We start from the raw sequence: 12,630 nt of genomic DNA, 5'->3' as shown, positions 1-12,630 counted from the left end.
TCTCTTTGTATGTAGCCCTTTTAGTGGTCCCTCTAGGTATTACATTGTGTGTACATAACTTACCTTTACCTAGCAAAGTATAGAAACTTTATTTCCTTTTATGTCTCTTTACTCTGCCCATTTATCATATAAATGTCTTAAACGTTTTCTCTACATACATTTAGAACCATGTCAGATGGCATTACAATTTTTGCTTCAACTGTCAAACATAGTTTTGAAAACTCAAGAGGATAAGGAAAGCCCGTTGCATTTACACATATTTTTGTATGCCATGTTCTTTCTTCCCCCTTAATGTTCCAGGATTTCTTATCATTTTCTTTCTGTTTAGAGAGCTTTCTTTAGCCATTCTTTTACAGTAAGTCAGCTGGTGACAAATTCTCTTTGTTTTCCTTCTTCTCAGAAGTCTTGATTTCCACTTCATTCCTGATGCACGTTTTTTGCTGGGTATATGGTTCTGCGTTGACTGTTTGTTTGTTTCAGCACCTGAAAATTATTGTGTAACTTCTTTCTGGCCTACATGGTTTCTGATGAGATTGTCATTAGAATTGTTTTCTCCCCTCTGGGCATGGTGGCCACACTGTAATCCCAGCATTTTGGGAGGCTAAGGTGGGTGGATCACTTGAGGCCAGGAGTTTGAGACCAGCCTGGCCAACATGGTGAAACCTACCTCTACTAAAACTACAAAAATTAGCCGGGAGTGCTGGTGCCCACCTGTAATCCCAGGTACTTGAGAGGCTGAGGCAGGAGAATCATTTGAACCTGGCAGGCGGAGGTTGCTGTGAGTGGATTTGGCACCATTGCACTCCAGCCTGGGTGACAGAATGATACTCTGTCTCAAAAAAAAAAATTGTTTCTTCCTTGTAGACAAGATATAATTTTTCTCTGGATGCTTTCAATATTTTTTGTTGTTAGTTTTCAGAAATTAAATTATGAAGAGTCTTGGGATAAATTTCTTTGGGGTTCACTCAGCTTCTTGATATATAGATTTATGTCTTTGCCAACTTTGTGGCGTTTTCAGCCATTATTTCTTTTGAGTACTTTTTCAGCCTGCCCTCTTGGTCCCACAGGTTCCCTGAAGCTCTGTTTATATATTTTTCAGTAGTTTTTTCTCTATTGTTCAGATTGGGTAATTTCTATTGTTCCATCTTCCAGCTCACAGATTTTTTTCTTCCCTCCATTCTGCTGTTGAGCCCATCCACTGAAGTTTTTCTTTGTTACTGAAATTTTCAGTTCTAAAATTTTCACTTGTTTCTTTATATCTTCTTTTTCTTTTTTGAGGCTTTCTATTCCTTCATTTGTTTGAAGTATATTCATAATTGCTTATCGATACATTTTAATCGTGCTGTTTTAATGTCTTCATTAGATAATTCTGACATCTTTGTCTCTTTGTCATCTTGGTGTTGACATGTGTTGATTGTCTTTTTTTCTTTTTCTTTTTTTTTTGAGATGGAGTGTCGCTCTTGTTGCCCAGGCTGGAGTGCCATGCCACAGTCTCTGCTCACTGCAACCTCCACCTTCCGGGTTCAAGTGATTCTCCTGCCTCAGCCTCCCAAGTAGCTGGGATTACAGGCACACGCCACCATACCTGGCTAATTTCTATATTTTTAGTAGAGATAGGGTTTCACCATGTTGGCCAGGCTGGTCTTGAACTCCTGACCTCAGGTGATCTACCAGCCACAGCCTTCCAAAGTGCTCAGGTTACAGGTGTGAGCCACCACGGCATACCGATTGTCTTTTTTCATTCAGTCTGAGTTCCTCCTGGTTCCTGGTATGAGTGATTTTTATATTGAGGTTCGGACATTTCTGTATAATGTTCTGAGACATCTGTTGAGGCTGTTTTGTCTGTTTAGGTTGTTTAGTCTAATGTTTAGACTAAACAATCTCTGACACCATTCCTGGTAGGAGAAGGGGGTCCGTACCTCATCACTGCCAGGTGGAGGTAGAAGTCCAAGTTCCTCACTCAGCCTCCATTGACACCCAAGAAAAAGGTCTCCCCACTACTGCTGAGTGGAGGTGTACTGCTGGGTGGGTGTGGCAGTCCCAACTCCCCACTTGGTCTCCACTGACATTGGAGTGGAGGTGGCATCATTACCACTGGGCAGTGGTGAAAGTCCTGACTAGGTGTCCTGTGATGCTACCTCATTACTGCCAAGTAGGAGTGGAAGTTTAGGCTCCCCGTGTGGTCTCCACTGACACTGGGGCTGGTGGGGATGGAATGCCTGCTCCTACTTTGTCTTCCTTCACACCATCCCTGCAGGAGTGTTGAGGGTGCCTCATTACAGACTTATGAGAGTGGGAGTCTAGGCTCTCCAATCAGCCTTTGCCACCGTGGGTGGAGGCCGCCTTATTTTCTGTAGTGTTTGGCTGGAGTAGAGCGTTTGTTGTCCAAAAGTTTTTTGTCTTGCGAGGGTGCCCATTCCCCTACTCCTTTGGCCAGAGAGAGCAGGTTTTTGTTGGGGTTTTTGTGTCTGTGCCCATTGGTGCTTCCAGGTTGCCAGCTTCTTCAGCTCCAGGGCTTGGGTCTATGAGGCAGAAAGAAAACCCAGGGAACTCAGCACTGTGTCACTCCCCAGGTCCTGGGGTCCCTAACCAGTCTGCTTTCTTCTTGTATTTGCTTTATATATAATGTCCAGGGGTTTTAGTTATACTTAACAAAAAGAATAGGGAAATGTATGCCTACTCCATCTCCCGAGAAGCTTAAGTTTTCTATTTGTATTCATGTGTGTGTGTGAACAGAATTTTTGTTTATATTAATATTTATAAATAAGTAGAATATGCAAACATACTTTAGTTACCTGAAGAACTTACCCAGTTTCCAGTGCCAGGTCATAAATTGGGGGAGGGCAGGAGGTCATTTGTATATATATTCTATGTACACCCTCTTCTAAGTTAAGAATCCCTTTTTTAGAAATGTACTGTCTAGCAAAAAAGGTCCTGTCTAGTGGAGGGAACAGGCACATAGTATTAGTGTAATACAAGGCACAGCTTCACATGTTTTCTATAAGGGACAGCTGTAAACTAAGCATTATGTGAGCCTAGAGTAATTTCCGGAAATATGTATGGGAAGTCTCCTTGATTCCCCTCCTCCGCATATTCTTCCTGTTCTGCAGTACTCTTCCCTTACAGTGTTAGCCTCTCTGGTTAACATTGTATCTCTCTTCCCTTGTCAAGAATTTAGCACACTGTATGGGCAAATAGTATATGCTAAGGAAACATTTCTAGATAGAGGGAAAAATGAGTAGCAATCAACAAAACTTCAGAATATGCTGAAGGGTTAATGTTTATCCAGCTTCTTTTACTTATTTATTAAACAAACAGTGAGTGGGAACTGCTTGGCAGACACCAGCAGATGCTGGGGAAACCACAAGTAAAGCTGTAACACTATACCATTCAGCTGGGAAGAGAAATAAACTCATCATTTTAACCCAAGATAGTAGTCCTCCAGTGTACTCTGAACACTGCAACCAGATGGATTATTGAACAAGAACCTATTTCATCATACGACTTGTTCTTCAGAAGGGAAAGCACATAGAGAATATATACAGTGCAAGGTTCCCACACCTCACTGGCCATGGGACTGACCTTGCAAAGTTTTAAAATTGTAGATTCCCAAGCATATCTTCTCCCCCACCACATTGATTCTGATTCCGTAGATCTGATGTGGAGCCCAGAAATCTGTAGTTAAATTGTTCCTCCTTGATTCTGATAAACAGCCAGGTTGGGAACCTCTGGTATAGTGGAAAGAGTACATACAGCCTTTGGAGTCAGGCAGGCTTGAGATGAATCCCAAGTCTGACACCTGCTTGCTGTGTGGACATCACTGAACCTCTCTGAGCCTTGTGCTGCTCAGCTTGTGGATGAGGAATACAATAAATACCTAGCACATTGCCTGATGTATGATGGGGGTTTTTTCAACAACAAAAGAAAAATGCTTTCCTCCTATTCAAGAACTTGTATTGGCGATTCTTACATCTGAACTCCTATCTCTGGGCTCTAAACCCAGTCGTTCTTTCCATAGGCTAGTTATTCAAAGGTGGAAATTTTGGAGATTTTCTTATCCATAAGTTTATTTTATATTGAAGAAGATAAAATTCATGGAAATCACACAGCCAGGTACTGTAAGAGCCAGGGCTAGAACCCAGATCAGTCCTCCACTGTACTCTGAACACTGCAACCAGATGGATTATTGAACAAGTACCTATTTCATCTTACGACTTGTTCTTCAGAAGGGAAAGCATGTATAGAGAGAAAATATACATGTTCCCTCTGTCCCAGTTCTGGAAATAGCCTAAAAGTGGGCTGGAGTACAATCAAATCTAGAACTATGATTACCCCATCAGAATGAATCTAGTAGGACCCTCCCAGTGTAGACGAGATCAACTACCTGTAGGAAAAACTCACCCCAAGAGAAGAAGAGCATGGCAGGTTTTATCTAGAATCCGATTCAGAATAGCTGATATGAACACTCTACAAATGACAGAACCAGATCTTGCATTATGACCACTAATTCAACGAGCATTTATTGAATACCTACTGTGTGCCAAAAGCAATTAAGAAACCAGTCAAAAATCACTGATTCTAGTATTCTAGTGAAAGGAGAGAAACAGTAAACAAACAGGTAGATAATCTGGTTTGACAGCTGTTTTGAAGTGCTAAGGAAGAAAATTTTAAAGGCAAGGAAAGGAGATGAGGAGTAAGCATGGGTAGCAGTGTTAATAGGGGTGATCAGACCAGGCCTCGCTTGAGCAAAGCCCTGGAAGTGGTAAAGGAGCGAGCCCTGAGGACATGGGGGAGAGAACAGCAAGTGCAAAGGCCCTGACCAAATGATTTCATCTGAATGGATGTGTGAGGCCTGGCTCACCTGCCACAATGGCATCTCTGTCTCATCTCTGCCTTTATTAGGTGCTATGACTTTTCTTCCTTCTGGCCTTTGCTTGTGACAGGCCTTGCACCTTGAGCAGCCTTCTCACATAGCCCAAAGTGTATAGTACCCCAGCTCAACACAGATCCTTCTCCCTCTTCCTTGTTCGTATTCATTCTGTTTCCAAATTCCTTTTGCACTTTTTCCCCTCCCTTTTTCACTTCTTGATTGTGTGATACAGTAAGTACCTTGGGATCTAAGTATCTGTAAAGTATAACACCGTCTCCTGTACAGATTGTTCCATTTGTCTTCACCACCTTTACACCATGGTCCAGGGATCTTACTTATAGCCCACCCCTGTTACAAGGCAGGTAGAGGGGAGGGGAAGAGGCTTGCCAGGGGCAGTGAGTTCATTCATGCTGTCCAATCACAGATCTCATCTCCCACCTCTCCAGTGCCTACTTGCCAACTACTTTCCAGGACCACAACGGAGGGCCACTAAACTAGAAAGGGATTAGGTGTCCATTAGCAGTCAAGAACTGTTTGCTCATGCTTATGTTTATTCATGTTTATTCAGTCACTCTGAGCTCTGGGTGGTTTTGTCTACTCATCCAGAGAATCCGTTTGTTCTGAATGCCTCATCCCAGTATAACTTTCTGGACCAGAATGCCCCTGTTGCTGTTGCTTATAAATATCAAACTTTGGTGCAGCACCACTCTAAGTAATCAGGGTTGCATTTTATAGGAATAGAATGTAGAATTCCTAAGGCTCTAAATCTCTAAACAATTCTTTCTGTAATTGACATATTGTCACACAACTGTGATTTCATGGCCATCCCATAAAGCTATATGATTGCCTTTTATAGTCATGTCAAAGTAGCAATGTGTTATGCCAAAGTAGCAGTGTGTTATGCTGTCTTCCTTAGAGAAAGCTGGTTTATATATTTCGGAGCCTATAACCCAGTCTTTTGAAGATCTCTGATTGTGGTAAATCTTCATCTGTATAGTATTTCATAGAGAGAATGTACTACAGTTTATTTATCCATTCTACTACAGATAGGCATTGAGGTAGTTTTCATTTTAGGGTGATTGTGTATAGTAAATTCCAGAATACATCTTTTGATAAGCTTATATATACATTTCTATTGGGTATATATCAAAGAATGGAATTGCTAGATCATAGAGCATATATATATTCACCTTTGAAATAATAGATACTGCCAACGAGTTTTCCGTACTAGCTGCACTGATTTATACGCCCACCAGCATTGAATGAGAGTTTTAGTTGCTTTGTATTTTCCTAATTTATTAGGAAATTTTCCTAATTTTCTAGTATTTTCCCTTTTTTAAATTTAGCTCTTCTCATGGATGTGTAATGATATTTCATTGTGGTTTTAAATTGCATTTTCCTGACTAATGATATTTAAAGTCTTGTCATATGTTTATTGGCTATTTGGCTATCCTTTTTTGTGATATGTCTATTCAGGTCCTTTTTCATGTTTCTGTTAGGTTGTCTTTCCTTTTTTAAATGATTTTTTTAAAATCTTTTGTATATTATAGATATGAGTGTTTTGTCAGATATATAGCAAGTATCTTCTGTCACTTTATGAATTGCCTTTTCACTCTGTAATAGTGTCTTCTGATGAAGAGAAGTTCTTAAATTTTAAGGTAGTCCAATTTATCAGTTTTTTTCTTTTTGTGTCCTATTTAAGAAATCTTTGCCTACTCCAGGATCACAGAGATGTTCTTGTCTGTTTCCTTTGGAAAGCTTTATTGTTTTACATTTCACATTTAAATAGGATGTGATGGAATCAAGATACATATATGTTTTTTTTTCATATGAGTAGCCAAGTGACATAGCACCTTTAATTGAAAAGGCCATTCTTTTCACCCCTTCATTTTACTGTCATATTTGTCAGGTGTGTAGCTGGACTCTCTATTCTATGTGTGGTCTATTTCTGAACTCTGTTCTGTTCATTTTTCTTTATGCCAAGTATACACTGTCCTTTAATTATTGTATCTTTATAGTAAACCTTGAAATCAGTTAGTGTAAGTTCTGTAACTGCATTCTTATTTTTGAAGATTGTCTTTTCTATTTTGGGTCCTTTGCATTTCTCTATCAGTTTTAGACTCATCATATTTCTGCAGAAATCCTACTGGGATTTTGATTAGGATTATGCTGACTCTACCAGTGGTACCAAATCCAGGGACAATTTTTGTCCTTGACAGGACATCTAGCAATGTCTGGAGACATTTTTGTTTGTTACACCTGGATTGGTGCTACTAGCAGCAGATAGATGGATGGCCAAGATACAGAGGCCAAGGATGCTGCTAAATGCCCTGCAATGCACAAGACAGCCCTCCACCAACAAGTAATTATCCCACCCAAAATGTCAATAGTGCTGCTGTTGAGAAACTCTGCACAAATGTAATCGCTGTTTTAGTTGTACTTCAGACTTCTGTCTGCCATCTTACTTTTTGCTTTCAATTTGGCTCACTAGTTTTATTTCTTTTTTTTTGCATTTTTGCCCTTTTTTTGATTAATCAAAAATAGTATCCCATTTTTAACTGCCCTGTAATCTTGTTAGGTAGCTATTCTTTTACAATTATCTTAGAGCTTACTCTACAGATTTCAACATGCATTTAACATCTTGACATGTTATGGTCTAATACAGATTATTTTATCACTTCATTACACTACTAGACTCTTAGACACTTAACTCCTTCCCCCTCCCTACCTTTTGTGAATTATTCTTGTCTTGCATTTTAGTTTTATATATACACAAACTACAGAAGACATAATAGTTATTGTTTTGTACAGTTAATTTTTTTATATTTACCTATTTCATTTTCTTCATTCCCTCTTATAGTTCCATGCGTCTGTCTAGGTTTATTTTCTTACATTGTTTTTTCTTTTAGTGTTGCCCTGATAGCAATTAATTCCCTCAGGTTTTGTTTGTTGTAAATATCTGAATTTCACCCTTGTTTTTTTTTTTTTTTTTTAGACCTGCTCACTCTGTCACCGAGGCTAGAGTACAGTGGCACAATCACAGCTCACTGCAGCCTCAACCTCCCAGGCTCAATCGATCCTTCCAACTGAGCCTCCCTAGCAGCTGGGACTATAAGTGCACACCACCACACCTAGGTAATTTTTGTATTTTTTGTAGCGATGGAGTTTCGCCATGTTGCTTAGGTTGGTTTCAAACTCCTGGGCTCAAGTGATCCACCCACCGCAGCCTCTCAAAGTGCTGGGATTATAGGTGTGAGCCACCCATGCCCAGCCTTACCTTTTTATTGAAAGATGTTGTTTTTATAGGCTGTAAAATTCAAAGTTGGTTCCCTAGTCCATAGATTAAAAAAAAAAAAATCAAAGTTGGGAGTTATTTTCTTTAGATAGCATTCTATTGACTCCTGGATTTTGTCATTTCTTTTGAGAAGTCAGCTGTCATTTTTATTGCTTCACTGCTTTTTAAGGTTTTCCTCTTTTTCTTTGTTTTTCAGCAGTTTGACTATGATGTCTGTGTGTTCTTTTCTTTGTATTGGCCAAATAATTGGGTTGCTGAGTTTCTTAAATCTGTGGGTTGATCTCTTTCATTTGTTTTGAACATTTTAGTATTGCTTCTGCTCTATGCTGTCCTCTGAGACTCATTTATTCACGTCTTTTATCCCACATCTTTTATGTTCTTATCTGTGTTTACCATTCATTTTTCTAATTGAGTTTGAATATTTTTTATTGACCTATCTTCCAAATCATTAATCTTGTCTCCTGCTAAGTCCAATTTACTGTTAATATCTTATATTAAATTCTTAATTATAGATACTGTAGTTCTCAGTTCTAAAGTATCCATTTGATTTTTTTTATAGATTTCAGCCAATTCTGTGATAAAATTATTTATCCTTTCATTTACTTTGGTCTTTTCCTCTGTTTCTTGACTTTATTAATCTTGGTTATTTCAAAGTTCTTGACTACTAAACTTCAGTAATTGGGCCATCCATAGGTCTGCTTCTAATGTCTGTTTTTTCTCTTGATTACTAGCTGTGGGCATTTACCTCCACACATGCTTAAAAAACTTATTATATACCAAACATTATATAAAAGAATCATAGTGGCTGCATATATCTTCTGCCATCAAGGTTTGCCCCTTTCTTCTGTTAATTAAATACTTCAGTCTAGTCTGACGTATTTCAGGGATTGAGCTGGGTCACTGCTGGGTTGCAATCCTGGTAAGCCCCAAACTTACTTTGGTTCATCCTTATTAGAGTATGGTCCTCCAGGGCTTTCAGTTGAAAGCCTAATAGGCTGTTTGTCTCCTTAGACATGAAAGCCTTTAGGAGGTTCACTTCTGCCCCTAAGATTTTCAGCTTAGTTATTTAGCCTACCACTACTTCACATCATTTCAAAATTGACTAAATGACTTGAGGAAGACCCCAACCAAGTAAGTATTTCAAGTCCATCAAATCTCCAGTTTTGTTACCCCAGCTTTGAAGAATACCAAAATCTCTACTGGGTTGTCTTCAGCAGCAGCCTTCTTCCAGAAGTTGGGTATTTGGAGGTCCCTCAAGATTGCAGTTTTGTCTCTCCAGCCCCAGGTGACCATTGAAAGCATTGTGGTTTCTCTTTCCCCAATGATAACCACACCCTAATCCCAAGCCCACGTCCAGGATCAACAAATGCACCAAAGGCTCGTGCGCACACACCAAAGGCGCACACACACACACACACACACACACACAAGCTATTGATTGTTGATTCCCTCTGAACATTCTCAGTCTGTTAGTCCATCTAGTCCTTGTTGCTTCCACAAGTATTGGATGCTTTAAGAAATGATTTTTGTAATTTATTTGGCTTTTTCTAGTCATTGGCAGGAGTATTAGCCTGCCAAACCATACTATATCCTACTTGGAAGCAGAATCTGTACAGATGTTTTTGAGGGCTTGCCATGTGCCAGATGCTCTTCTAGCTTCTAGGTATAGGATTGCCCTGCCCTCTCAGAGCCTCTAGTCTAAACTAGGTAAAACAGACATATACACAAATAATACAGCATGCCAAATACTGTCATACAGGTGTGTACAGGGGTAGGAAAAAGGAGACAAATGTGAACTAGCACCACCTGTTTAGAAAATTGCAAGTTTTATAAATTTTACATGATTGCAGGTTAGAGATCAAAGTGGTAGAATAATGAAAAATGAGGTTGGCAAGACAGGCAGAAGCCTGATGGTGAAGGGCCCTGTATGCCATGGTAATGCTTAGGTGTAGCTTCTACCTAGAAGTATCTGCCCTTCATGCAGGATGGAGAGCAGTTTAAGAATTAAGCCTAGAGAATTGCGATCAGATTTTTCTTTTAGAAAGATTACTTAAGTGTCATTGTGAAATGTGAATTCGAGGAGGGCAAGAAACAAGCCAAAGGGCCAGAGAGGAAACTGTGAGAGTTGACCCAATATGAAACACATTGGTTATCATCATCAGCAGATTTGAAAGGTGTCAAAGGGGTGGAATTGATGAAATGTAGGGAATGTTGGGATTAAGAGAGGGTGAAAGAAAACAGAGATTCTAGGGTTTCTAGCTTGACTATAAATCACCAAGGGAATATGGCAGAAAGCGATGAGGTCAATGTTAGACATACTGTGTATTCCCATTTCATTAGCTCTATTACGGTTTTTGTTATATAATCTGAGAATGTAGTTTAGGAACCACCACCCTGTCGGGGGCAGACCCCAAGTTATCTTCTTGAAACTCCTACAGTGAAATAAGAGAGAGAGCCCTAGGCCATTGCCTTCGCCCTGGATTTTACAAGACACCCTCTGATTTTGTCCATTTTGTATACCAGGCTTCCATTTAAACATTGTATTTGAAGAAAATTCTCCATACTAAAAGAAAAAAAATTCCTCAGCAGTGTAAGTGTCTTCTTCTGGTGGGATATGTGGGTAATACCCTCTCTTGCATGTTGTTCTTCCATCTTGACAGAAGAACATCTTCAGTGGCATTTGGGGGCCACAATCCTTTATTTGCAGTAAGTAGGTGCTATTCCACTGTCTTCTAGCATCCATTGTTGCCAATGAGGAGTTCAAAGCCAGTTTCTTTTTCTTTTATTTGTTATTTGTCATTTCCTCCTCAAAGCATATGTGATTTTTCTCTTCATATTTAGAGTGAAGGAATTTTACCAGAATGTGGTCAGGTGTGTATCCTTCAAGGCTTTTCGGTCTCCAGATAAATCTTTTTGCAGCTAAGGGAAATGTTTCTCCTTTCAAATTCCCCCTTACATGCTGGTTCTTCCAGATCTGTCCTCCAAGTCTCACAGTTTGCGTCTCTGCATCCCTGCTTTGGGTAAGACAGGTCCACTTGATCTACTAGGCCACTAATTGGGTTTCGGCAATTAACTGTCTTTTTAAAAATTTCATCAGTGGAGCTTTTTTGTGTGTGGAAAATTATGCTTTTAATTCTAAGAGACATCTTTGGTGTCATAATTGAACTTGGTCTTTTTATTATTATTATTATTAAAATTCTTATCTGCCTCTTTTTCTGGTTCTGTTAATCTAAGATTCACCACCTCAAGGAGTGCTCAAATGCTTTTTCTACCCATGACTGCTGGATCCCATTAAGCAGTTCTCTTTCTTTCCTACTTCTTGATCCAACTACCAGTATCTCAGGCAGGGAGGTGGCAAAGCAGCCTCTGGTTCATCAGTGTATGAGCCAGTGCACATGGGATGTCATTAGACCCCAGCCAAGCTTTGTGGCTGCCACGCGTGGCATTTTTCTAGCCTGAGATAGGGAAGAGTCAAGCTTCTTCCCTTCTCTGGCTTCTTGGGGCCACAGAGAGCATGAGATACACCCCAACGAAGCGTCACAGTGACGAACAGTGCCCTTCCTCATAGGGTTCCAGGGAGGTCAGTAGACCAGACTCTCCAGCGTATCAGAGTCTCTCCATGGGGAAATTTGGCACCAGCTCTCTTTCTGGACTGAGCAGGCCTTGCTCACGCCCGCTGGCACGACTTGCCTGCCAATCTATAGCCACCGAGTTCGGGAGTGTTCATGGAATTGGGGGTAGACAGAAGCAGCACAAGCACTTTCTTATCATCTCTTCAAAAGCCCCCAGCAAGTAGAGAAAAAAGAAAGACCACAAGACCACCAGACTAGATGATCTCTAAGCCTCCATCCAATGCCGACATTTTACAGTTATACACATTTATGGTCTCCAACTCAGCTCAGTCCTCAGTACCCTTGGGCCACACTTTCGTAAGTCTTCCCAGCATGCTCTGCTTCCCCAAAGGGAGTATTTGAGACTTTTATTTCTCTCCTCAAGCCCTCTGTTTATCCTTCTCCTTGTTCACTGTCAGCCCATGACTTTGAATTTCTCTTCACAAAAAAAAAGACAGACTCTTGGATATTGAGTTGTTCTTTGCTTTCCTGTAATCCTTTCTCCTTTGCCTGCTTGCCTGCTTGCCTGCCTGCTGTCCATCTTTCCATCCTGCTGGACTGTGTCTTCTCCTGTGTGTTCTGTGATAGTGTGTGCTCCCAGTTTTCCCATCTCTCTGGGTACGCCCTTTCGCTTTATGTTGCTGTCAGTCTCACCCAGTTCTGATCCTTCTCCCATATTACAGGCTCCTGGGGGATCTTTTCAGTGCCTAAAGTTGACCATATCACCCCTTGCTTTAAACCTCTTAATGACAGGAACAGGCAAAACATGTCTGTAGTGATAGAAGTCATAAAAGTGGTTACCTCCAGGCAGGTGAAATAGGAATCAATTGCAAAAGGACATGAGGGAGCCTTCT

The 12,630-nt window shown here is 40.3% G+C and overlaps 1 protein-coding gene across 4 annotated transcripts in view; it reads left to right on the top strand.

The window, feature by feature from the left end:
* The window catches only part of TTI1 (TELO2 interacting protein 1), a 50,645-nt gene that overhangs the window by 6,695 nt on the left and 31,320 nt on the right, over positions 1-12,630 (top strand). The window contains exon 2 of one of the 4 annotated variants that reach the window (XM_055105060.3): positions 7,866-8,005. The exons of the other annotated variants lie outside the window; for them this stretch is intronic. The gene's annotated coding sequence lies outside the window, so the exon portion shown is untranslated. The remainder of the gene's footprint in view (positions 1-7,865; positions 8,006-12,630) is intronic. 4 annotated transcript variants of the gene reach the window in all.

This window comes from Pan paniscus, chromosome 21 (assembly GCF_029289425.2).
Source record: "Pan paniscus chromosome 21, NHGRI_mPanPan1-v2.0_pri, whole genome shotgun sequence".
Taxonomy (NCBI): domain Eukaryota; kingdom Metazoa; phylum Chordata; class Mammalia; order Primates; family Hominidae; genus Pan; species Pan paniscus.
The sequence above is the reverse complement of the archived record's forward strand: the minus strand, read 5'-3'. Positions and strand labels throughout refer to the sequence as shown.